This window comes from Scyliorhinus torazame, chromosome 5, assembly GCF_047496885.1.
Source record: "Scyliorhinus torazame isolate Kashiwa2021f chromosome 5, sScyTor2.1, whole genome shotgun sequence".
Classification (NCBI taxonomy): Eukaryota; Metazoa; Chordata; class Chondrichthyes; order Carcharhiniformes; family Scyliorhinidae; genus Scyliorhinus; species Scyliorhinus torazame.
Genome location: NC_092711.1, coordinates 121,629,672 through 121,657,150, shown reverse-complemented (window position 1 = coordinate 121,657,150; position 27,479 = coordinate 121,629,672). Strand labels below are relative to the sequence as shown.

The window sequence follows — 27,479 nt, the reverse complement described above, 5'->3', positions numbered from 1 at the left end:
GCCCCCCTCCCCCAGCCCATACCATCCTACTTGAGCAATCTGATCCCTGTCGCCAATTGTTCGCTGACACACTGCTTACTTTCTGCGATTAACACATTCTGATCTCTTGAGGCGCCACTATCAGCACCTTGATTAGCCTCATTTACATTCCCTTTTTCTTTCTGTCCGAGACATTTTCGTCATTTTCCACCTATTGCTGACCACTCTATCGAGGCCCAATAGGGCACGCCAACCCCGCCCCATCCACATTAGTCTGAATCTGACCCCATTTCCAGTTCTCCAGCTTTGACAAAGAGTCACCCAGGCCCGGAACGACCGCTGCCATCTCGCTCCACAGAGGCTGTCAGTCCTGCTGAGATTGTCCAGTATGTTCTGTTTTTGTTTCAGAATGAAGCATCCGCAGTAAGTTGCATTTGTCGTTCATTTAGACATGTTTGAGATGGTGAATAAGTATGTTTATCTGCATTTGTAAATGCATGAAATTCTGTTGTGGACGAACTAGCTCCGAATATCCAAAATAAGAAGGTCATTTTCTTCTCATTGCCTGTCGAAAATTCAGTGCTTGTGACTTAATGTGGAATTTATTTTAGTGGCTCATGAGAGACTAATCCTCATAATCCTCGAACATACGAGATGGGGGAACAAAAGTACTTTGTGCAAACATTACTCACACAACATGAGAAGCACTTGATGTTTCTACCCGGTATGGCCTCGGGGACCTTTCGCATGTTAGGGGAATGTGCTAACCACTACACGACAGAAACCGCTGGCGGTGCAGTAATCAATGGACTTGTGCAATGTTCAACCTCACTGTGTTGCTGCAGATTCTCATGGTTCGTCTGAGAGGCCATGTCACTTATTACAAGAAGACAGCCGTTTCTTTAAAACCGATGTCTCAACTTATAAAACAATCAGGAATCGAACTTTACAGACCTGAAGATAAGTTATGCTTGAAGTGGAAGTTAAATTGAGAAGGCAGGGCTTTCGAAAATAACCACAACCATACGGGTGCATGCATTTTGCTATTCCTCGTTGATGAAGACCAGCTACGAGATTGCGGCAATAGTCAACAACAGACTAAACTGGAAGTACGAGATGTTTCTGCCCGGTTTCGAACTTTTCGCGTGTTAGGCGAATGTGATAACCACTACACTACAGAAACAGCTGGCAATCAACGGACGTGTACAATGTGCAACCTCACTGTGTTGCTGCAGATTCGCATGGTGAGGCTGAGAGGCCAGGCCACTTATTACAAGACGACTGCTGTTTCTTTCAAAAACAGATGTTTCAACATATAAAACCACGAGATGTAGAAATTAGATCGAACTTAACATGATCTGCGTTAACTTCACAGGGACGTGACCCATCTAATCCACAGAGCCAAAGTGGAGAATTGAACTGACTGGAGAGCTGCATCTTAACGCTGACCTCCCGGACCTCGCCCTCCTGAAATGTTCCAAAGAAGCTCAACAAACACTCGAGGGACAGCAGCGCATCTTTCCACTGGGCTCAATACAGCTTTCACACTCATAGTGTGTGCAACAGTCTCACACTGTAAATGCTGCCCCCATTCTGTGTGTCCTTCCATCGCAGATTTGGGTTTGAATCTTGTTTCCACTTCTTCTTTGTATCCGGGCGGTAGTTGTTGAGAGCTGGCACAGACACAGCGGCTGGAATGGCCTCATACTGTGGTGTAATTATTCTCTCATTCGATGCTCACCTCACTCTGTGGCCAGGGAACCCTAGGCCTTTTCTCATTTAATCTCTCCTGACTTGCACCCTGTCAGAGCGCTTTCCTGTTGTTCTGTTTGCTCCCACCAGGATTTGACTTGGTTAAAACGTCCGACATTTCTAACCCGTCCCGGTTTTAATGAAAGGTGATGGTGAAAGACAAGCTTTGTTGTCCTGTCGACAAATTCCGCCTGACTCGCTGAGTTGTTCCAGTATTTTCCGCAGATGTTAGATCGACTTTCGATGGCAATAACAGCGTGCTTCTGTTACTTTCCCGGGGCTCGTTGGTCTAGGGGTATGACATTCACTTACCTCTATTGACTAATTCCAGTTGATTCAGGCAGCCCTCTGTATGTTTCATTTTATTCAGTTCTACAACATCAGACTGTGTAATCTCTCTTCTCCCTCCACCATCTGTTTATTTCCATCAACTTATTTTCATTCCTTCCATTGGTATGTTTTACCCTCAGCATTGCCCCCCTCCCCCCAGCCATACCATCCTACTTGAGCAACCCTGTCGCCAATTGTTCGCTGACACACTGCTTACTTTGTTCTGCTATTAACACATTCTGATCTCTTGAGGCGCCACTATCAGCAACTTTGGTAGCCTTGATTAGCCTCATTTACATTCCCTTTTTCTTTCTGTCCGAGACATTTTCGTCATTTTCCACCTATTGCTGACCACTCTATCGAGGCCCAATAGGGCACGCCAACCCCGCCCCATCCACATTTGTCTGAATCTGACCCCATTTCCAGTTCTCCAGCTTTGACAAAGAGTCACCCAGGCCCGGAACGACCGCTGCCATCTCGCTCCACAGAGGCCGTCAGTCCTGCTGAGATTGTCCAGTATGTTCTGTTTTTGTTTCAGAATGAAGCATCCGCAGTAAGTTGCATTTGTCGTTCATTTAGACATGTTTGAGATGGTGAATAAGTAGGTTTATCTGCATTAGTAAATGCATGAAATTCTGTTGTGGATGAACTAGCTCCGCATATCCAAAATAAGAAGGTCCTTTTCTTCTCATTGCCTGTCGAAAATTCAGTGCTTGTGACTTAATGTGGAATTTATTTTAGTGGCTCATGAGAGACTAATCCTCATAATCCTCGAACATACGAGATGGGGAACACAAGTACTTTGTGCAAACATTCCTCACACAACATGAGAAGCACTTGATGTTTCTACCCGGTATGGCCCCGGGGACCTTTCGCATGTTAGGGGAATGTGCTCACCACTACACTACAGAAACCGCTGGCGGTGCAGTAATCAATGGACTTGTGCAATGTTCAACCTCACTGTGTTGCTGCAGATTCTCATGGTTCGTCTGAGAGGCCATGTCACTTATTACAAGAAGACAGCCGTTTCTTTAAAACCGATGTCTCAACTTATAAAACAATCAGGAATCGAACTTTACAGACCTGAAGATAAGTTATGTTTTGCTTGAAGTGGAAGTTAAAATGAGAATGCAGGGCTTTCGTAAATAACCACAACCAGACGGGTGCATGCATTTTGCTATTCCTCGTTGATGAAGACCAGTTACGAGATTGCGGCAATAGTCAGCAACAGACTAAACTGGAAATACGAGATGTTTCTGCCAGGTTTCGAACCGGGGACCTTTCGCGTGTTCGGCGAATGTGATAACCACTACACTACAGAAACAGCTGGCAATCAACGGACGTGTACAATGTGCAACCTCACTGTGTTGCTGCAGATTCGCATGGTGAGGCTGAGAGGCTAGGCCACTTATTACAAGACGACTGCTGTTTCTTTCAAAAACAGATGTTTCAACATATAAAACCACGAGATGTAGAAATTAGATCGAACTTAACATGATCTGCGTTAACTTCACAGGGACGTGACCCATCTAATCCACAGAGCCAAAGTGGAGATTTGAACTGACTGGAGAGCTGCATCTTAACGCTGACCTTCCGGACCTCGGCCTCCTGAAATGTTCCAAAGAAGCTCAACAAACACTCGAGGAACAGCAGCGCATCTTTCCACTGGGCTCAATACAGCTTTCACACTCATAGTGTGTGCAACCGTCTCACACTGTAAATGCTGCCCCCATTCTGTGTACTACCATCGCAGATTTGGGTTTGAATCTTGTTTCCACTTCGTCTTTGTATCCGGGCGGTAGTTGCTGAGAGCTGGCACAGACACAGCGGCTGGAATGGCCTCATACTGTGGTGTAATTATTCTCTCATTCGATGCTCACCTCACTCTGTGGCCAGGGAACCCTAGGCCTTTTCTCATTTCATCTCTCCTGACTTGCACCCTGTCAGAGCGCTTTCCTGTTATTCTGTTTGCTCCCACCGGGATTTGACTTGGTTAAAACGTCCGACATTTCTAACCCGTCCCGGTTTTAATGAAAAGTGATGGTGAAAGACGAGCTTTGTTGTCCTGTCGACAAATCCCGCCTGACTCGCTGAGTTGTTCCAGTATGTTCCGCAGATGTCGGATCAACTTTCGATACGAGAATTGAAGACGTTCTGCTCACTTTGCTCTGCATCAAGAATCAGCTGTCCCACCCAGTGAGTTAAAGCGCACGCCAAAAGTTCGAATTCCGAGCCAGCCAGAAATCGAACCTGGAATCTCCTGATTCGTAGTCAGACGCGTTATCCATTGCGCCACTGGCCCAGCCGGGTGCATGCATTTTGCTATTCCTTGTTGAGCCTCTGTGGCGCATTCGGCGGGATTCATTCACATTGGGTTTCCTTTGAGAAGCTGAGCTCACACAGCAGGGAACCAATACGTTCCCGAGACAATCAAGACATTTTCTAAAAGCTTGTCTATGTGTGGATATTCACTTACTTCTATTGACTTATTCCAGTAGATTCAGGCAGCTCTCTGTATGTTTCATTTTATTCAGTTCAACAACATCAGACTGTGTAACCTCTCTTCCCCCTCCACCATCTGCTTCTTCCCCCTCCACCATCTGTATCCATCATCTTATTTTAATTCCTTGCATTGATATGTTTTACCCTCAGCATTGCCCCCCTCCCCCAGCCCATACCATCCTACTTGAGCAATCCGATCCCTGTCGCCAATTGTTCGCTGACACACTGCTTACTTTCTGCGATTAACACATTCTGATCTCTTGAGGCGCCACTATCAGCACCTTGATTAGCCTCATTTACATTCCCTTTTTCTTTCTGTCCGAGACATTTTCGTCATTTTCCACCTATTGCTGACCACTCTATCGAGGCCCAATAGGGCACGCCAACCCCGCCCCATCCACATTAGTCTGAACCTGACCCCATTTCCAGTTCTCCAGCTTTGACAAAGAGTCACCCAGGCCCGGAACGACCGCTGCCATCTCGCTCCACAGAGGCTGTCAGTCCTGCTGAGATTGTCCAGTATGTTCTGGTTTTGTTTCAGAATGAAGCATCCGCAGTAAGTTGCATTTGTCGTTCATTTAGACATGTTTGAGATGGTGAATAAGTATGTTTATCTGCATTTGTAAATGCATGAAATTCTGTTGTGGATGAACTAGCTCCGAATATCCAAAATAAGAAGGTCATTTTCTTCTCATTGCCTGTCGAAAATTCAGTGCTTATGACTTAATGTGGAATTTATTTTAGTGGCTCATGAGAGACTAATCCTCATAATCCTCGAACATACGAGATGGGGGAACAAAAGTACTTTGTGCAAACATTACTCACACAACATGAGAAGCACTTGATGTTTCTACCCGGTATGGCCTCGGGGACCTTTCGCATGTTAGGGGAATGTGCTAACCACTACACGACAGAAACCGCTGGCGGTGCAGTAATCAATGGACTTGTGCAATGTTCAACCTCACTGTGTGGCTGCAGATTCTCATGGTTCGTCTGAGAGGCCATGTCACTTATTACAAGAAGACAGCCGTTTCTTTAAAACCGATGTCTCAACTTATAAAACAATCAGGAATCGAACTTTACAGACCTGAAGATAAGTTATGCTTGAAGTGGAAGTTCAATTGAGAAGGCAGGGCTTTCGAAAATAACCACAACCATACGGGTGCATGCATTTTGCTATTCCTCGTTGATGAAGACCAGTTACGAGATTGCGGCAATAGTCAGCAACAGACTAAACTGGAAGTACGAGATGTTTCTGCCCGGTTTCGAACTTTTCGCGTGTTAGGCGAATGTGATAACCACTACACTACAGAAACAGCTGGCAATCAACGGACGTGTACAATGTGCAACCTCACTGTGTTGCTGCAGATTCGCATGGTGAGGCTGAGAGGCCAGGCCACTTATTACAAGACGACTGCTGTTTCTTTCAAAAACAGATGTTTCAACATATAAAACCACGAGATGTAGAAATTAGATCGAACTTAACATGATCTGCGTTAACTTCACAGGGACGTGACCCATCTAATCCACAGAGCCAAAGTGGAGAATTGAACTGACTGGAGAGCTGCATCTTAACGCTGACCTCCCGGACCTCGCCCTCCTGAAATGTTCCAAAGAAGCTCAACAAACACTCGAGGAACAGCAGCGCATCTTTCCACTGGGCTCAATACAGCTTTCACACTCATAGTGTGTGCAACAGTCTCACACTGTAAATGCTGCCCCCATTCTGTGTGTCCTTCCATCGCAGATTTGGGTTTGAATCTTGTTTCCACTTCTTCTTTGTATCCGGGCGGTAGTTGTTGAGAGCTGGCACAGACACAGCGGCTGGAATGGCCTCATACTGTGGTGTAATTATTCTCTGATTCGATGCTCACCTCACTCTGTGGCCAGGGAACCCTAGGCCTTTTCTCATTTAATCTCTCCTGACTTGCACCCTGTCAGAGCGCTTTCCTGTTGTTCTGTTTGCTCCCACCAGGATTTGACTTGGTTAAAACGTCCGACATTTCTAACCCGTCCCGGTTTTAATGAAAGGTGATGGTGAAAGACAAGCTTTGTTGTCCTGTCGACAAATTCCGCCTGACTCGCTGAGTTGTTCCAGTATTTTCCGCAGATGTTAGATCGACTTTCGATGGCAATAACAGCGTGCTTCTGTTACTTTCCCGGGGCTCGTTGGTCGAGGGGTATGACATTCACTTACCTCTATTGACTAATTCCAGTTGATTCAGGCAGCCCTCTGTATGTTTCATTTTATTCAGTTCAACAGCATCAGACTGTGTAATCTCTCTTCTCCCTCCACCATCTGTTTATTTCCATCAAGTTATTTTCATTCCTTCCATTGGTATGTTTTACCCTCAGCATTGCGCCCCTCCACCCAGCCCATACCATCCTACTTGAGCAACCCTGTCGCCAATTGTTCGCTGACACACTGCTTACTTTGTTCTGCTATTAACACATTCTGATCTCTTGAGGCGCCACTATCAGCAACTTTGTTAGCCTTGATTAGCCTCATTTACATTCCCTTTTTCTTTCTGTCCGAGACATTTTCGTCATTTTCCACCTATTGCTGACCACTCTATCGAGGCCCAATAGGGCACGCCAACCCCGCCCCATCCACATTTGTCTGAATCTGACCCCATTTCCAGTTGTCCAGCTTTGACAAAGAGTCACCCAGGCCCGGAACGACCGCTGCCATCTCGCTCCACAGAGGCCGTCAGTCCTGCTGAGATTGTCCAGTATGTTCTGTTTTTGTTTCAGAATGAAGCATCCGCAGTAAGTTGCATTTGTCGATCATTTAGACATGTTTGACATGGTGAATAAGTAGGTTTATCTGCATTAGTAAATGCATGAAATTCTGTTGTGGATGAACTAGCTCCGCATATCCAAAATAAGAAGGTCCTTTTCTTCTCATTGCCTGTCGAAAATTCAGTGCTTGTGACTTAATGTGGAATTTATTTTAGTGGCTCATGAGAGACTAATCCTCATAATCCTAGAACATACGAGACGGGGGAACAAAAGTACTTTGTGCAAACATTCCTCACACAACATGAGAAGCACTTGATGTTTCTACCCGGTATGGCCCCGGGGACCTTTCGCATGTTAGGGGAATGCGCTAACCACTACACTACAGAAACCGCTGGCGGTGCAGTAATCAATGGACTTGTGCAATGTTCAACCTCACTGTGTTGCTGCAGATTCTCATGGTTCGTCTGAGAGGCCATGTCACTTATTACAAGAAGACAGCCGTTTCTTTAAAACCGATGTCTCAACTTATAAAGCAATCAGGAATCGAACTTTACAGACCTGAAGATAAGTTATGTTTTGCTTGAAGTGGAAGTTAAATTGAGAATGCAGGGCTTTGGTAAATAACCAAAACCATACGGGTGCATGCATTTTGCTATTCCTCGGTGATGAAGACCAGTTACGAGATTGCGGCAATAGTCAGCAACAGACTAAACTGGAAGCACGAGATGTTTCTGCCCGGTTTCGAACCGGTGACTTTTCGCGTGTAAAGCGAATGTGATAACCACTACACTACAGAAACAGCTGGCAATCAACTGACGTGTACAATGTGCAACCTCACTGTGTTGCTGCAGATTCGCATGGTGAGGCTGAGAGGCCAGGCCACTTATTACAAGACGACTGCTGTTTCTTTCAAAAACAGATGTTTCAACATATAAAACCACGAGATGTAGAAATTAGATCGAACTTAACATGATCTGCGTTAACTTCACAGGGACGTGACCCATCTAATCCACAGAGACAAAGTGGAGAATTGAACTGACTGGAGAGCTGCATCTTAACGCTGACCTCCCGGACCTCGGCCTCCTGAAATGTTCCAAAGAAGCTCAACAAACACTCGAGGAACAGCAGCGCATCTTTCCACTGGGCTCAATACAGCTTTCACACTCATAGTGTGTGCAACCGTCTCACACTGTAAATGCTGCCCCCATTCTGTGTGTACTACCATCGCAGATTTGGGTTTGAATCTTGTTTCCACTTCGTCTTTGTATCCGGGCGGTAGTTGCTGAGAGCTGGCACAGACACAGCGGCTGGAATGGCCTCATACTGTGGTGTAATCATTCTCTCATTCGATGCTCACCTCACTCTGTGGCCAGGGAACCCTAGGCCTTTTCTCATTTAATCTCTCCTGACTTGCACCCTGTCAGAGCGCTTTCCTGTTATTCTGTTTGCTCCCACTGGGATTTGACTTGGTTAAAACGTCCGACATTTCTAACCCGTCCCGGTTTTAATGAAAAGTGATGGTGAAAGACGAGCTGTGTTGTCCTGTCGACAAATCCCGCCTGACTCGCTGAGTTGTTCCAGTATCTTCCGCAGATGTCGGATCAACTTTCGATACGAGAATTGAAGACGTTCTGCTCACTTTGCTCTGCATCAAGAATCAGCTGTCCCACCCAGTGAGTTAAAGCGCACGCCAAAAGTTCGAATTCCGAGCCAGCCAGGAGTCGAACCTGGAATCTCCTGATTCGTAGTCAGACGCGTTATCCATTGCGCCACTGGCCCAGCCGGGTACATGCGTTTTGCTATTCCTTGTTGAGCCTCTGTGGCGCATTCGGCGGGATTCATTCACATTGGGTTTCCTTTGAGAAGCTGAGCTCACACAGCAGGGAACCAATACGTTCCCGAGACAATCAAGACATTTTCTAAAAGCTTGTCTATGTGTGGATATTCACTTACTTATATTGACTTATTCCAGTAGATACAGGCAGCTCTCTGTATGTTTCATTTTATTCAGTTCAACAACATCAGACTGCGTAACCTCTCTTCCCCCTCCACCATCTGCTTCTTCCCCCTCCACCATCTGTATCCATCATCTTATTTTAATTCCTTGCATTGATATGTTTTACCCTCAGCATTGCCCCCCTCCCCCAGCCCATACCATCCTACTTGAGCAATCTGATCCCTGTCGCCAATTGTTCGCTGACACACTGCTTACTTTCTGCGATTAACACATTCTGATCTCTTGAGGCGCCACTATCAGCACCTTGATTAGCCTCATTTACATTCCCTTTTTCTTTCTGTCCGAGACATTTTCGTCATTTTCCACCTATTGCTGACCACTCTATCGAGGCCCAATAGGGCACGCCAACCCCGCCCCATCCACATTAGTCTGAATCTGACCCCATTTCCAGTTCTCCAGCTTTGACAAAGAGTCACCCAGGCCCGGAACGACCGCTGCCATCTCGCTCCACAGAGGCTGTCAGTCCTGCTGAGATTGTCCAGTATGTTCTGTTTTTGTTTCAGAATGAAGCATCCGCAGTAAGTTGCATTTGTCGTTCATTTAGACATGTTTGAGATGGTGAATAAGTATGTTGATCTGCATTTGTAAATGCATGAAATTCTGTTGTGGATGAACTAGCTCCGCATATCCAAAATAAGAAGGTCCTTTTCTTCTCATTGCCTGTCGAAAATTCAGTGCTTGTGACTTAATGTGGAATTTATTTTAGTGGCTCATGAGAGACTAATCCTCATGATCCTCGAACATACGAGATGGGGGAACAAAAGTACTTTGTGCAAACATTACTCACACAACATGAGAAACACTTGATGTATCTACCCGGTATGGCCTCGGGGACCTTTCGCATGTTAGGGGAATGTGCTAACCACTACACGACAGAAACCGCTGGCGGTGCAGTAATCAATGGACTTGTGCAATGTTCAACCTCACTGTGTTGCTGCAGATTCTCATGGTTCGTCTGAGAGGCCATGTCACTTATTACAAGAAGACAGCCGTTTCTTTAAAACCGATGTCTCAACTTATAAAACAATCAGGAATCGAACTTTACAGACCTGAAGATAAGTTATGTTTTGCTTGAAGTGGAAGTTAAATTGAGAAAGCAGGGCTTTCGTAAATAACCACAACCAGACGGGTGCATGCATTTTGCTATTCCTCGTTGATGAAGACCAGTTACGAGATTGCGGCAATAGTCAGCAACAGACTAAACTGGAAGTACGAGATGTTTCTGCCCGGTTTCGAACTTTTCGCGTGTTAGGCGAATGTGATACCCACTACACTACAGAAACAGCTGGCAATCAACGGACGTGTACAATGTGCAACCTCACTGTGTTGCTGCAGATTCGCATGGTGAAGCTGAGAGGCCAGGCCACTTATTACAAGACGACTGCTGTTTCTTTCAAAAACAGATGTCTCAACATATAAAACCACGAGATGTAGAAATTAGATCGAACTTAACATGATCTGCGTTAACTTCACAGGGACGTGACCCATCTAATCCACAGAGCCAAAGTGGAGAATTGAACTGACTGGAGAGCTGCATCTTAACGCTGACCTCCCGGACCTCGCCCTCCTGAAATGTTCCAAAGAAGCTCAACAAACACTCGAGGAACAGCAGCGCATCTTTCCACTGGGCTCAATACAGCTTTCACACTCATAGTGTGTGCAACAGTCTCACACTGTAAATGCTGCCCCCATTCTGTGTGTCCTTCCATCGCAGATTTGGGTTTGAATCTTGTTTCCACTTCTTCTTTGTATCCGGGCGGTAGTTGTTGAGAGCTGGCACAGACACAGCGGCTGGAATGGCCTCATACTGTGGTGTAATTATTCTCTCATTCGATGCTCACCTCACTCTGTGGCCAGGGAACCCTAGGCCTTTTCTCATTTAATCTCTCCTGACTTGCACCCTGTCAGAGCGCTTTCCTGTTGTTCTGTTTGCTCCCACCAGGATTTGACTTGGTTAAAACGTCCGACATTTCTAACCCGTCCCGGTTTTAATGAAAGGTGATGGTGAAACACAAGCTTTGTTGTCCTGTCGACAAATTCCGCCTGACTCGCTGAGTTGTTCCAGTATTTTCCGCAGATGTCGGATCAACTTTCGATACGAGAATTGAAGACGTTCTGCTCACTTTGCTCTGCATCAAGAATCAGCTGTCCCACCCAGTGAGTTAAAGCGCACGCCAAAAGTTCGAATTCCGAGCCAGCCAGGAGTCGAACCTGAAATCTCCTGATTCGTAGTCAGACGCGTTATCCATTGCGCCACTGCCACAGCTGGGTGCATGCATTTTGCTATTCCTTGTTGAGCCTCTGTGGCGCATTCGGCGGGATTCATTCACATTGGGTTTCCTTTGAGAAGCTGAGCTCACACAGCAGGGAACCAATACGTTCCCGAGACAATCAAGACATTTTCTAAAAGCTTGTCTATGTGTGGATATTCACTTACTTCTATTGACTTATTCCAGTAGATTCAGGCAGCTCTCTGTATGTTTCATTTTATACAGTTCAACAACATCAGACTGTGTAACCTGTCTTCCCCCTCCACCATCTGCTTCTTCCCCCTCCACCATCTGTATCCATCATCTTATTTTAATTCCTTGCATTGATATGTTTTACCCTCAGCATTGCCCCCCTCCCCCAGCCCATACCATCCTACTTGAGCAATCCGATCCCTGTCGCCAATTGTTCGCTGACACACTGCTTACTTTCTGCGATTAACACATTCTGATCTCTTGAGGCGCCACTATCAGCACCTTGATTAGCCTCATTTACATTCCCTTTTTCTTTCTGTCCGAGACATTTCCGTCATTTTCCACCTATTGCTGACCACTCTATCGAGGCCCAATAGGGCACGCCAACCCCGCCCCATCCACATTAGTCTGAATCTGACCCCATTTCCAGATCTCCAGCTTTGACAAAGAATCACCCAGGCCCGGAACGACCGCTGCCATCTCGCTCCACAGAGGCTGTCAGTCCTGCTGAGATTGTCCAGTATGTTCTGTTTTTGTTTCAGAATGAAGCATCCGCAGTAAGTTGCATTTGTCGTTCATTTAGACATGTTTGAGATGGTGAATAAGTATGTTTATCTGCATTTGTAAATGCATGAAATTCTGTTGTGGATGAACTAGCTCCGAATATCCAAAATAAGAAGGTCATTTTCTTCTCATTGCCTGTCGAAAATTCAGTGCTTGTGACTTAATGTGGAATTTATTTTAGTGGCTCATGAGAGACTTATCCTCATAATCCTCGAACATACGAGATGGGGGAACAAAAGTACTTTGTGCAAACATTACTCACACAACATGAGAAGCACTTGATGTTTCTACCCGGCATGGCCTCGGGGACCTTTCGCATGTTAGGGGAATTTGCTAACCACTACACGACAGAAACCGCTGGCGGTGCAGTAATCAATGGACTTGTGCAATGTTAAACCTCACTGTGTTGCTGCAGATTCTCATGGTTCGTCTGAGAGGCCATGTCACTTATTACAAGAAGACAGCCGTTTCTTTAAAACCGATGTCTCAACTTATAAAACAATCAGGAATCGAACTTTACAGACCTGAAGAAAAGTTATGTTTTGCTTCAAGGGGAAGTTAAATTGAGAAGGCAGGGCTTTCGAAAATAACAACAACCATACGGGTGCATGCATTTTGCTATTCCTCGGTGATGAAGACCAGTTACGATATTGCGGCAATAGTCAGCAACAGACTCAACTGGAAGTACGAGATGTTTCTGCCCGGTTTCGAACCGGTGACCATTCGCGTGTAAAGCGAATGTGATAACCACTACACTACAGAAACAGCTGGCAATCAACGGACGTGTACAATGTGCAACCTCACTGTGTTGCTGCAGATTCGCATTGTGAGGCTGAGAGGCCAGGCCACTTATTACAAGACGACTGCTGTTTCTTTCAAAAACAGATGTTTCAACATATAAAACCACGAGATGTAGAAATTAGATCGAACTTAACATGATCTGCGTTAACTTCACAGGGACGTGACCCATCTAATCCACAGAGCCAAAGTGGAGAATTGAACTGACTGGAGAGCTGCATCTTAACGCTGACCTCCCGGACCTCGGCCTCCTGAAATGTTCCAAAGAAGCTCAACAAACACTCGAGGAACAGCAGCGCATCTTTCCACTGGGCTCAATACAGCTTTCACACTCATAGTGTGTGCAACCGTCTCACACTGTAAATGCTGCCCCCATTCTGTGTGTACTACCATCGCAGATTTGGGTTTGAATCTTGTTTCCACTTCGTCTTTGTATCCGGGCGGTAGTTGCTGAGAGCTGGCACAGACACAGCGGCTGGAATGGCCTCATACTGTGGTGTAATCATTCTCTCATTCGATGCTCACCTCACTCTGTGGCCAGGGAACCCTAGGCCTTTTCTCATTTAATCTCTCCTGACTTGCACCCTGTCAGAGCGCTTTCCTGTTATTCTGTTTGCTCCCACCGGGATTTGACTTGGTTAAAACGTCCGACATTTCTAACCCGTCCCGGTTTTAATGAAAAGTGATGGTGAAAGACGAGCTGTGTTGTCCTGTCGACAAATCCCGCCTGACTCGCTGAGTTGTTCCAGTATCTTCCGCAGATGTCGGATCAACTTTCGATACGAGAATTGAAGACGTTCTGCTCACTTTGCTCTGCATCAAGAATCAGCTGTCCCACCCAGTGAGTTAAAGCGCACGCCAAAAGTTCGAATTCCGAGCCAGCCAGGAGTCGAATCTGGAATCTCCTGATTCGTAGTCAGACGCGTTATCCATTGCGCCACTGGCCCAGCCGGGTACATGCATTTTGCTATTCCTTGTTGAGCCTCTGTGGCGCATTCGGCGGGATTCATTCACATTGGGTTTCCTTTGAGAAGCTGAGCTCACACAGCAGGGAACCAATACGTTCCCGAGACAATCAAGACATTTTCTAAAAGCTTGTCTATGTGTGGATATTCACTTACTTATATTGACTTATTCCAGTAGATTCAGGCAGCTCTCTGTATGTTTCATTTTATTCAGTTCAACAACATCAGACTGCGTAACCTCTCTTCCCCCTCCACCATCTGCTTCTTCCCCCTCCACCATCTGTATCCATCATCTTATTTTAATTCCTTGCATTGATATGTTTTACCCTCAGCATTGCCCCCCTCCCCCAGCCCATACCATCCTACTTGAGCAATCTGATCCCTGTCGCCAATTGTTCGCTGACACACTGCTTACTTTCTGCGATTAACACATTCTGATCTCTTGAGGCGCCACTATCAGCACCTTGATTAGCCTCATTTACATTCCCTTTTTCTTTCTGTCCGAGACATTTTCGTCATTTTCCACCTATTGCTGACCACTCTATCGAGGCCCAATAGGGCACGCCAACCCCGCCCCATCCACATTAGTCTGAATCTGACCCCATTTCCAGTTCTCCAGCTTTGACAAAGAGTCACCCAGGCCCGGAACGACCGCTGCCATCTCGCTCCACAGAGGCTGTCAGTCCTGCTGAGATTGTCCAGTATGTTCTGTTTTTGTTTCAGAATGAAGCATCCGCAGTAAGTTGCATTTGTCGTTCATTTAGACATGTTTGAGATGGTGAATAAGTATGTTTATCTGCATTTGTAAATGCATGAAATTCTGTTGTGGATGAACTAGCTCCGAATATCCAAAATAAGAAGGTCCTTTTCTTCTCATTGCCTGTCGAAAATTCAGTGCTTGTGACTTAATGTGGAATTTATTTTAGTGGCTCATGAGAGACTAATCCTCATGATCCTCGAACATACGAGATGGGGGAACAAAAGTACTTTGTGCAAACATTACTCACACAACATGAGAAACACTTGATGTATCTACCCGGTATGGCCTCGGGGACCTTTCGCATGTTAGGGGAATGTGCTAACCACTACACGACAGAAACCGCTGGCGGTGCAGTAATCAATGGACTTGTGCAATGTTCAACCTCACTGTGTTGCTGCAGATTCTCATGGTTCGTCTGAGAGGCCATGTCACTTATTACAAGAAGACAGCCGTTTCTTTAAAACCGATGTCTCAACTTATAAAACAATCAGGAATCGAACTTTACAGACCTGAAGATAAGTTATGCTTGAAGTGGAAGTTAAATTGAGAAGGCAGGGCTTTCGAAAATAACCACAACCATACGGGTGCATGCATTTTGCTATTCCTCGTTGATGAAGACCAGTTACGAGATTGCGGCAATAGTCAGCAACAGACTAAACTGGAAGTACGAGATGTTTCTGCCCGGTTTCGAACTTTTCGCGTGTTAGGCGAATGTGATAACCACTACACTACAGAAACAGCTGGCAATCAACGGACGTGTACAATGTGCAACCTCACTGTGTTGCTGCAGATTCGCATGGTGAGGCTGAGAGGCCAGGCCACTTATTACAAGACGACTGCTGTTTCTTTCAAAAACAGATGTTTCAACATATAAAACCACGAGATGTAGAAATTAGATCGAACTTAACATGATCTGCGTTAACTTCACAGGGACGTGACCCATCTAATCCACAGAGCCAAAGTGGAGAATTGAACTGACTGGAGAGCTGCATCTTAACGCTGACCTCCCGGACCTCGCCCTCCTGAAATGTTCCAAAAAAGCTCAACAAACACTCGAGGAACAGCAGCGCATCTTTCCACTGGGCTCAATACAGCTTTCACACTCATAGTGTGTGCAACAGTCTCACACTGTAAATGCTGCCCCCATTCTGTGTGTCCTTCCATCGCAGATTTGGGTTTGAATCTTGTTTCCACTTCTTCTTTGTATCCGGGCGGTAGTTGTTGAGAGCTGGCACAGACACAGCGGCTGGAATGGCCTCATACTGTGGTGTAATTATTCTCTCATTCGATGCTCACCTCACTCTGTGGCCAGGGAACCCTAGGCCTTTTCTCATTTAATCTCTCCTGACTTGCACCCTGTCAGAGCGCTTTCCTGTTGTTCTGTTTGCTCCCACCAGGATTTGACTTGGTTAAAACGTCCGACATTTCTAACCCGTCCCGGTTTTAATGAAAGGTGATGGTGAAAGACAAGCTTTGTTGTCCTGTCGACAAATTCCGCCTGACTCGCTGAGTTGTTCCAGTATTTTCCGCAGATGTTAGATCGACTTTCGATGGCAATAACAGCGTGCTTCTGTTACTTTCCCGGGGCTCGTTGGTCTAGGGGTATGACATTCACTGACCTCTATTGACTAATTCCAGTTGATTCAGGCAGCCCTCTGTATGTTTCATTTTATTCAGTTCAACAGCATCAGACTGTGTAATCTCTCTTCTCCCTCCACCATCTGTTTATTTCCATCAAGTTATTTTCATTCCTTCCATTGGTATGTTTTACCCTCAGCATTGCCCCCCTCCCCCCAGCCTAAACAATACTACTTGAGCAACCCTGTCGCCAATTGTTCGCTGACACACTGCTTACTTTGTTCTGCTATTAACACATTCTGATCTCTTGAGGCGCCACTATCAGCAACTTTGTTAGCCTTGATTAGCCTCATTTACATTCCCTTTTTCTTTCTGTCCGAGACATTTTCGTCATTTTCCACCTATTGCTGACCACTCTATCGAGGCCCAATAGGGCACGCCAACCCCGCCCCATCCACATTTGTCTGAATCTGACCCCATTTCCAGTTCTCCAGCTTTGACAAAGAGTCACCCAGGCCCGGAACGACCGCTGCCATCTCGCTCCACAGAGGCCGTCAGTCCTGCTGAGATTGTCCAGTATGTTCTGTTTTTGTTTCAGAATGAAGCATCCGCAGTAAGTTGCATTTGTCGTTCATTTAGACATGTTTGACATGGTGAATAAGTAGGTTTATCTGCATTAGTAAATGCATGAAATTCTGTTGTGGATGAACTAGCTCCGCATATCCAAAATAAGAAGGTCCTTTTCTTCTCATTGCCTGTCGAAAATTCAGTGCTTGTGACTTAATGTGGAATTTATTTTAGTGGCTCATGAGAGACTAATCCTCATAATCCTCGAACATACGAGATGGGGAACACAAGTACTTTGTGCAAACATTCCTCACACAACATGAGAAGCACTTGATGTTTCTACCCGGTATGGCCCCGGGGACCTTTCGCATGTTAGGGGAATGTGCTCACCACTACACTACAGAAACCGCTGGCGGTGCAGTAATCAATGGACTTGTGCAATGTTCAACCTCACTGTGTTGCTGCAGATTCTCATGGTTCGTCTGAGAGGCCATGTCACTTATTACAAGAAGACAGCCGTTTCTTTAAAACCGATGTCTCAACTTATAAAACAATCAGGAATCGAACTTTACAGACCTGAAGATAAGTTATGCTTGAAGTGGAAGTTAAATTGAGAAGGCAGGGCTTTCGAAAATAACCACAACCAGACGGGTGCATGCATTTTGCTATTCCTCGTTGATGAAGACCAGTTACGAGATTGCGGCAATAGTCAGCAACAGACTAAACTGGAAGTACGAGATGTTTCTGCCCGGTTTCGAACTTTTCGCGTGTTAGGCGAATGTGATACCCACTACACTACAGAAACAGCTGGCAATCAACGGACGTGTACAATGTGCAACCTCACTGTGTTGCTGCAGATTCGCATGGTGAAGCTGAGAGGCCAGGCCACTTATTACAAGACGACTGCTGTTTCTTTCAAAAACAGATGTTTCAACATATAAAACCACGAGATGTAGAAATTAGATCGAACTTAACATGATCTGCGTTAACTTCACAGGGACGTGACCCATCTAATCCACAGAGCCAAAGTGGAGAATTGAACTGACTGGAGAGCTGCATCTTAACGCTGACCTCCCGGACCTCGCCCTCCTGAAATGTTCCAAAGAAGCTCAACAAACACTCGAGGAACAGCAGCGCATCTTTCCACTGGGCTCAATACAGCTTTCACACTCATAGTGTGTGCAACAGTCTCACACTGTAAATGCTGCCCCCATTCTGTGTGTCCTTCCATCGCAGATTTGGGTTTGAATCTTGTTTCCACTTCTTCTTTGTATCCGGGCGGTAGTTGTTGAGAGCTGGCACAGACACAGCGGCTGGAATGGCCTCATACTGTGGTGTAATTATTCTCTCATTCGATGCTCACCTCACTCTGTGGCCAGGGAACCCTAGGCCTTTTCTCATTTCATCTCTCCTGACTTGCACCCTGTCAGAGCGCTTTCCTGTTATTCTGTTTGCTCCCACCGGGATTTGACTTGGTTAAAACGTCCGACATTTCTAACCCGTCCCGGTTTTAATGAAAGGTGATGGTGAAAGACAAGCTTTGTTGTCCTGTCGACAAATTCCGCCTGACTCGCTGAGTTGTTCCAGTATTTTCCGCAGATGTTAGATCGACTTTCGATGGCAATAACAGCGTGCTTCTGTTACTTTCCCGGGGCTCGTTGGTCTAGGGGTATGACATTCACTTACCTCTATTGACTAATTCCAGTTGATTCAGGCAGCCCTCTGTATGTTTCATTTTATTCAGTTCAACAGCATCAGACTGTGTAATCTCTCTTCTCCCTCCACCATCTGTTTATTTCCATCAAGTTATTTTCATTCCTTCCATTGGTATGTTTTACCCTCAGCATTGCCCCCCTCCCCCCAGCCTAAACAATACTACTTGAGCAACCCTGTCGCCAATTGTTCGCTGACACACTGCTTACTTTGTTCTGCTATTAACACATTCTGATCTCTTGAGGCGCCACTATCAGCAACTTTGTTAGCCTTGATTAGCCTCATTTACATTCCCTTTTTCTTTCTGTCCGAGACATTTTCGTCATTTTCCACCTATTGCTGACCACTCTATCGAGGCCCAATAGGGCACGCCAACCCCGCCCCATCCACATTTGTCTGAATCTGACCCCATTTCCAGTTCTCCAGCTTTGACAAAGAGTCACCCAGGCCCGGAACGACCGCTGCCATCTCGCTCCACAGAGGCCGTCAGTCCTGCTGAGATTGTCCAGTATGTTCTGTTTTTGTTTCAGAATGAAGCATCCGCAGTAAGTTGCATTTGTCGTTCATTTAGACATGTTTGACATGGTGAATAAGTAGGTTTATCTGCATTAGTAAATGCATGAAATTCTGTTGTGGATGAACTAGCTCCGCATATCCAAAATAAGAAGGTCCTTTTCTTCTCATTGCCTGTCGAAAATTCAGTGCTTGTGACTTAATGTGGAATTTATTTTAGTGGCTCATGAGAGACTAATCCTCATAATCCTCGAACATACGAGATGGGGAACACAAGTACTTTGTGCAAACATTCCTCACACAACATGAGAAGCACTTGATGTTTCTACCCGGTATGGTCCCGGGGACCTTTCGCATGTTAGGGGAATGTGCTCACCACTACACTACAGAAACCGCTGGCGGTGCAGTAATCAATGGACTTGTGCAATGTTCAACCTCACTGTGTTGCTGCAGATTCTCATGGTTCGTCTGAGAGGCCATGTCACTTATTACAAGAAGACAGCCGTTTCTTTAAAACCGATGTCTCAACTTATAAAACAATCAGGAATCGAACTTTACAGACCTGAAGATAAGTTATGCTTGAAGTGGAAGTTAAATTGAGAAGGCAGGGCTTTCGAAAATAACCACAACCAGACGGGTGCATGCATTTTGCTATTCCTCGTTGATGAAGACCAGTTACGAGATTGCGGCAATAGTCAGCAACAGACTAAACTGGAAGTACGAGATGTTTCTGCCCGGTTTCGAACTTTTCGCGTGTTAGGCGAATGTGATACCCACTACACTACAGAAACAGCTGGCAATCAACGGACGTGTACAATGTGCAACCTCACTGTGTTGCTGCAGATTCGCATGGTGAAGCTGAGAGGCCAGGCCACTTATTACAAGACGACTGCTGTTTCTTTCAAAAACAGATGTTTCAACATATAAAACCACGAGATGTAGAAATTAGATCGAACTTAACATGATCTGCGTTAACTTCACTGGGACGTGACCCATCTAATCCACAGAGCCAAAGTGGAGAATTGAACTGACTGGAGAGCTGCATCTTAACGCTGACCTCCCGGACCTCGCCCTCCTGAAATGTTCCAAAGAAGCTCAACAAACACTCGAGGAACAGCAGCGCATCTTTCCACTGGGCTCAATACAGCTTTCACACTCATAGTGTGTGCAACAGTCTCACACTGTAAATGCTGCCCCCATTCTGTGTGTCCTTCCATCGCAGATTTGGGTTTGAATCTTGTTTCCACTTCTTCTTTGTATCCGGGCGGTAGTTGTTGAGAGCTGGCACAGACACAGCGGCTGGAATGGCCTCATACTGTGGTGTAATTATTCTCTCATTCGATGCTCACCTCACTCTGTGGCCAGGGAACCCTAGGCCTTTTCTCATTTCATCTCTCCTGACTTGCACCCTGTCAGAGCGCTTTCCTGTTATTCTGTTTGCTCCCACCGGGATTTGACTTGGTTAAAACGTCCGACATTTCTAACCCGTCCCGGTTTTAATGAAAGGTGATGGTGAAAGACAAGCTTTGTTGTCCTGTCGACAAATTCCGCCTGACTCGCTGAGTTGTTCCAGTATTTTCCGCAGATGTTAGATCGACTTTCGATGGCAATAACAGCGTGCTTCTGTTACTTTCCCGGGGCTCGTTGGTCTAGGGGTATGACATTCACTTACCTCTATTGACTAATTCCAGTTGATTCAGGCAGCCCTCTGTATGTTTCATTTTATTCAGTTCAACAGCATCAGACTGTGTAATCTCTCTTCTCCCTCCACCATCTGTTTATTTCCATCAAGTTATTTTCATTCCTTCCATTGGTATGTTTTACCCTCAGCATTGCGCCCCTTCCCCCAGCCCATACCATCCTACTTGAGCAACCCTGTCGCCAATTGTTCGCTGACACACTGCTTACTTTGTTCTGCTATTAACACATTCTGATCTCTTGAGGCGCCACTATCAGCAACTTTGTTAGCCTTGATTAGCCTCATTTACATTCCCTTTTTCTTTCTGTCCGAGACATTTTCGTCATTTTCCACCTATTGCTGACCACTCTATCGAGGCCCAATAGGGCACGCCAACCCCGCCCCATCCATATTTGTCTGAATCTGACCCCATTTCCAGTTCTCCAGCTTTCACAAAGAGTCACCCAGGACGGAACGACCGCTGCCATCTCGCTCCACAGAGGCCGTCAGTCCTGCTGAGATTGTCCAGTATGTTCTGTTTTTGTTTCAGAATGAAGCATCCGCAGTAAGTTGCATTTGTCGTTCATTTAGACATGTTTGAGATGGTGAATAAGTAGGTTTATCTGCATTAGTAAATGCATGAAATTCTGTTGTGGATGAACTAGCTCCGCATATCCAAAATAAGAAGGTCCTTTTCTTCTCATTGCCTGTCGAAAATTCAGTGCTTGTGACTTAATGTGGAATTTATTTTAGTGGCTCATGAGAGACTAATCCTCATAATCCTAGAACATACGAGATGGGGAACACAAGTACTTTGTGCAAACATTCCTCACACAACATGAGAAGCACTTGATGTTTCTACCCGGTATGGCCCCGGGGACCTTTCGCATGTTAGGGGAATGTGCTAACCACTACACGACAGAAACCGCTGGCGGTGCAGTAATCAATGGACTTGTGCAATGTTCAACCTCACTGTGTTGCTGCAGATTCTCATGGTTCGTCTGAGAGGCCATGTCACTTATTACAAGAAGACAGCCGTTTCTTTAAAACCGATGTCTCAACTTATAAAACAATCAGGAATCGAACTTTACAGACCTGAAGATAAGTTATGCTTGAAGTGGAAGTTAAATTGAGAAGGCAGGGCTTTCGAAAATAACCACAACCATACGGGTGCATGCATTTTGCTATTCCTCGTTGATGAAGACCAGTTACGAGATTGCGGCAATAGTCAGCAACAGACTAAACTGGAAGTACGAGATGTTTCTGCCCGGTTTCGAACTTTTCGCGTGTTAGGCGAATGTGATAACCACTACACTACAGAAACAGCTGGCAATCAACGGACGTGTACAATGTGCAACCTCACTGTGTTGCTGCAGATTCGCATGGTGAGGCTGAGAGGCCAGGCCACTTATTACAAGACGACTGCTGTTTCTTTCAAAAACAGATGTTTCAACATATAAAACCACGAGATGTAGAAATTAGATCGAACTTAACATGATCTGCGTTAACTTCACAGGGACGTGACCCATCTAATCCACAGAGCCAAAGTGGAGAATTGAACTGACTGGAGAGCTGCATCTTAACGCTGACCTCCCGGACCTCGCCCTCCTGAAATGTTCCAAAGAAGCTCAACAAACACTCGAGGAACAGCAGCGCATCTTTCCACTGGGCTCAATACAGCTTTCACACTCATAGTGTGTGCAACAGTCTCACACTGTAAATGCTGCCCCCATTCTGTGTGTCCTTCCATCGCAGATTTGGGTTTGAATCTTGTTTCCACTTCTTCTTTGTATCCGGGCGGTAGTTGTTGAGAGCTGGCACAGACACAGCGGCTGGAATGGCCTCATACTGTGGTGTAATTATTCTCTCATTCGATGCTCACCTCACTCTGTGGCCAGGGAACCCTAGGCCTTTTCTCATTTAATCTCTCCTGACTTGCACCCTGTCAGAGCGCTTTCCTGTTGTTCTGTTTGCTCCCACCAGGATTTGACTTGGTTAAAACGTCCGACATTTCTAACCCGTCCCGGTTTTAATGAAAGGTGATGGTGAAAGACAAGCTTTGTTGTCCTGTCGACAAATTCCGCCTGACTCGCTGAGTTGTTCCAGTATTTTCCGCAGATGTTAGATCGACTTTCGATGGCAATAACAGCGTGCTTCTGTTACTTTCCCGGGTCTCGTTGGTCTAGGGGTATGACATTCACTGACCTCTATTGACTAATTCCAGTTGATTCAGGCAGCCCTCTGTATGTTTCATTTTATTCAGTTCAACAGCATCAGACTGTGTAATCTCTCTTCTCCCTCCACCATCTGTTTATTTCCATCAAGTTATTTTCATTCCTTCCATTGGTATGTTTTACCCTCAGCATTGCCCCCCTCCCCCCAGCCTAAACAATACTACTTGAGCAACCCTGTCGCCAATTGTTCGCTGACACACTGCTTACTTTGTTCTGCTATTAACACATTCTGATCTCTTGAGGCGCCACTATCAGCAACTTTGTTAGCCTTGATTAGCCTCATTTACATTCCCTTTTTCTTTCTATCCGAGACATTTTCGTCATTTTCCACCTATTGCTGACCACTCTATCGAGGCCCAATAGGGCACGCCAACCCCGCCCCATCCACATTTGTCTGAATCTGACCCCATTTCCAGTTCTCCAGCTTTGACAAAGAGTCACCCAGGCCCGGAACGACCGCTGCCATCTCGCTCCACAGAGGCCGTCAGTCCTGCTGAGATTGTCCAGTATGTTCTGTTTTTGTTTCAGAATGAAGCATCCGCAGTAAGTTGCATTTGTCGTTCATTTAGACATGTTTGACATGGTGAATAAGTAGGTTTATCTGCATTAGTAAATGCATGAAATTCTGTTGTGGATGAACTAGCTCCGCATATCCAAAATAAGAAGGTCCTTTTCTTCTCATTGCCTGTCGAAAATTCAGTGCTTGTGACTTAATGTGGAATTTATTTTAGTGGCTCATGAGAGACTAATCCTCATAATCCTCGAACATACGAGATGGGGAACACAAGTACTTTGTGCAAACATTCCTCACACAACATGAGAAGCACTTGATGTTTCTACCCGGTATGGCCCCGGGGACCTTTCGCATGTTAGGGGAATGTGCTCACCACTACACTACAGAAACCGCTGGCGGTGCAGTAATCAATGGACTTGTGCAATGTTCAACCTCACTGTGTTGCTGCAGATTCTCATGGTTCGTCTGAGAGGCCATGTCACTTATTACAAGAAGACAGCCGTTTCTTTAAAACCGATGTCTCAACTTATAAAACAATCAGGAATCGAACTTTACAGACCTGAAGATAAGTTATGCTTGAAGTGGAAGTTAAATTGAGAAGGCAGGGCTTTCGAAAATAACCACAACCAGACGGGTGCATGCATTTTGCTATTCCTCGTTGATGAAGACCAGTTACGAGATTGCGGCAATAGTCAGCAACAGACTAAACTGGAAGTACGAGATGTTTCTGCCCGGTTTCGAACTTTTCGCGTGTTAGGCGAATGTGATACCCACTACACTACAGAAACAGCTGGCAATCAACGGACGTGTACAATGTGCAACCTCACTGTGTTGCTGCAGATTCGCATGGTGAAGCTGAGAGGCCAGGCCACTTATTACAAGACGACTGCTGTTTCTTTCAAAAACAGATGTTTCAACATATAAAACCACGAGATGTAGAAATTAGATCGAACTTAACATGATCTGCGTTAACTTCACAGGGACGTGACCCATCTAATCCACAGAGCCAAAGTGGAGAATTGAACTGACTGGAGAGCTGCATCTTAACGCTGACCTCCCGGACCTCGCCCTCCTGAAATGTTCCAAAGAAGCTCAACAAACACTCGAGGAACAGCAGCGCATCTTTCCACTGGGCTCAATACAGCTTTCACACTCATAGTGTGTGCAACAGTCTCACACTGTAAATGCTGCCCCCATTCTGTGTGTCCTTCCATCGCAGATTTGGGTTTGAATCTTGTTTCCACTTCTTCTTTGTATCCGGGCGGTAGTTGTTGAGAGCTGGCACAGACACAGCGGCTGGAATGGCCTCATACTGTGGTGTAATTATTCTCTCATTCGATGCTCACCTCACTCTGTGGCCAGGGAACCCTAGGCCTTTTCTCATTTCATCTCTCCTGACTTGCACCCTGTCAGAGCGCTTTCCTGTTATTCTGTTTGCTCCCACCGGGATTTGACTTGGTTAAAACGTCCGACATTTCTAACCCGTCCCGGTTTTAATGAAAGGTGATGGTGAAAGACAAGCTTTGTTGTCCTGTCGACAAATTCCGCCTGACTCGCTGAGTTGTTCCAGTATTTTCCGCAGATGTTAGATCGACTTTCGATGGCAATAACAGCGTGCTTCTGTTACTTTCCCGGGGCTCGTTGGTCTAGGGGTATGACATTCACTTACCTCTATTGACTAATTCCAGTTGATTCAGGCAGCCCTCTGTATGTTTCATTTTATTCAGTTCAACAGCATCAGACTGTGTAATCTCTCTTCTCCCTCCACCATCTGTTTATTTCCATCAAGTTATTTTCATTCCTTCCATTGGTATGTTTTACCCTCAGCATTGCGCCCCTCCCCCCAGCCCATACCATCCTACTTGAGCAACCCTGTCGCCAATTGTTCGCTGACACACTGCTTACTTTGTTCTGCTATTAACACATTCTGATCTCTTGAGGCGCCACTATCAGCAACTTTGTTAGCCTTGATTAGCCTCATTTACATTCCCTTTTTCTTTCTGTCCGAGACATTTTCGTCATTTTCCACCTATTGCTGACCACTCTATCGAGGCCCAATAGGGCACGCCAACCCCGCCCCATCCATATTTGTCTGAATCTGACCCCATTTCCAGTTCTCCAGCTTTCACAAAGAGTCACCCAGGCCCGGAACGACCGCTGCCATCTCGCTCCACAGAGGCCGTCAGTCCTGCTGAGATTGTCCAGTATGTTCTGTTTTTGTTTCAGAATGAAGCATCCGCAGTAAGTTGCATTTGTCGTTCATTTAGACATGTTTGAGATGGTGAATAAGTAGGTTTATCTGCATTAGTAAATGCATGAAATTCTGTTGTGGATGAACTAGCTCCGCATATCCAAAATAAGAAGGTCCTTTTCTTCTCATTGCCTGTCGAAAATTCAGTGCTTGTGACTTAATGTGGAATTTATTTTAGTGGCTCATGAGAGACTAATCCTCATAATCCTCGAACATACGAGATGGGGAACACAAGTACTTTGTGCAAACATTCCTCACACAACATGAGAAGCACTTGATGTTTCTACCCGGTATGGCCCCGGGGACCTTTCGCATGTTAGGGGAATGTGCTAACCACGACACTACAGAAACCGCTGGCGGTGCAGTAATCAATGGACTTGTGCAATGTTCAACCTCACTGTGTTGCTGAAGATTCTCATGGTTCGTCTGAGAGGCCATGTCACTTATTACAAGAAGACAGCCGTTTCTTTAAAACCGATGTCTCAACTTATAAAACAATCAGGAATCGAACTTTACAGACCTGAAGAAAAGTTATGTTTTGCTTCAAGGGGAAGTTAAACTGAGAAGGCAGGGCTTTCGAAAATAACCACAACCAGACGGGTGCATGCATTTTGCTCTTCCTCGGTGATGAAGACCAGTTACGAGATTGCGGCAATAGTCAGCAACAGACTAAACTGGAAGTACGAGATGTTTCTGCCCGGTTTCGAACCGGTGACCTTTCGCGTGTAAAGCGAATGTGATAACCACTACACTACAGAAACAGCTGGCAATCAACGGACGTGTACAATGTGCAACCTCACTGTGTTGCTGCAGATTCGCATGGTGAGGCTGAGAGGCCAGGCCACTTATTACAAGACGACTGCTGTTTCTTTCAAAAACAGATGTTTCAACATATAAAACCACGAGATGTAGAAATTAGATCGAACTTAACATGATCTGCGTTAACTTCACAGGGACGTGACCCATCTAATCCACAGAGCCAAAGTGGAGAATTGAACTGACTGGAGAGCTGCATCTTAACGCTGACCTCCCGGACCTCGGCCTCCTGAAATGTTCCAAAGAAGCTCAACAAACACTCGAGGAACAGCAGCGCATCTTTCCACTGGGCTCAATACAGCTTTCACACTCATAGTGTGTGCAACCGTCTCACACTGTAAATGCTGCCCCCATTCTGTGTGTACTGCCATCGCAGATTTGGGTTTGAATCTTGTTTCCACTTCGTCTTTGTATCCGGGCGGTAGTTGCTGAGAGCTGGCACAGACACAGCGGCTGGAATGGCCTCATACTGTGGTGTAATCATTCTCTCATTCGATGCTCACCTCACTCTGTGGCCAGGGAACCCTAGGCCTTTTCTCATTTAATCTCTCCTGACTTGCACCCTGTCAGAGCGCTTTCCTGTTATTCTGTTTGCTCCCACCGGGATTTGACTTGGTTAAAACGTCCGACATGGTTAACGTCTGACTTGGTTAAAACGTCCCGGTTTTAATGAAAAGTGATGTTGAAAGACGAGCTGTGTTGTCCTGTCGACAAATCCCGCCTGACTCGCTGAGTTGTTCCAGT

At 45.8% G+C, this 27,479-nt stretch overlaps 7 non-coding genes across 7 annotated transcripts; all 7 read right to left on the bottom strand.

Annotated features, from left to right (window-relative positions):
- Window positions 1–3,312: 3,312 nt before the first annotated feature.
- trnav-aac (transfer RNA valine (anticodon AAC)) lies at window positions 3,313–3,385 on the bottom strand. The gene has a single exon. It is a non-coding gene; the product is annotated as a tRNA-Val (tRNA).
- Window positions 3,386–4,290: 905 nt separating this feature from the next.
- trnar-acg (transfer RNA arginine (anticodon ACG)) lies at window positions 4,291–4,363 on the bottom strand. Its single transcript has one exon. It is a non-coding gene; the product is annotated as a tRNA-Arg (tRNA).
- Window positions 4,364–8,031: 3,668 nt separating this feature from the next.
- trnav-uac (transfer RNA valine (anticodon UAC)) lies at window positions 8,032–8,104 on the bottom strand. Its single transcript has one exon. It is a non-coding gene; the product is annotated as a tRNA-Val (tRNA).
- A 907-nt stretch (window positions 8,105–9,011) lies between these two features.
- Window positions 9,012–9,084, bottom strand: trnar-acg (transfer RNA arginine (anticodon ACG)). Its single transcript has one exon. It is a non-coding gene; the product is annotated as a tRNA-Arg (tRNA).
- A 3,956-nt stretch (window positions 9,085–13,040) lies between these two features.
- Window positions 13,041–13,113, bottom strand: trnav-uac (transfer RNA valine (anticodon UAC)). Its single transcript has one exon. It is a non-coding gene; the product is annotated as a tRNA-Val (tRNA).
- Window positions 13,114–14,020: 907 nt separating this feature from the next.
- trnar-acg (transfer RNA arginine (anticodon ACG)) lies at window positions 14,021–14,093 on the bottom strand. Its single transcript has one exon. It is a non-coding gene; the product is annotated as a tRNA-Arg (tRNA).
- A 12,514-nt stretch (window positions 14,094–26,607) lies between these two features.
- On the bottom strand, window positions 26,608–26,680 carry trnav-uac (transfer RNA valine (anticodon UAC)). Its single transcript has one exon. It is a non-coding gene; the product is annotated as a tRNA-Val (tRNA).
- Between the last annotated feature and the right edge of the window lie 799 nt (window positions 26,681–27,479).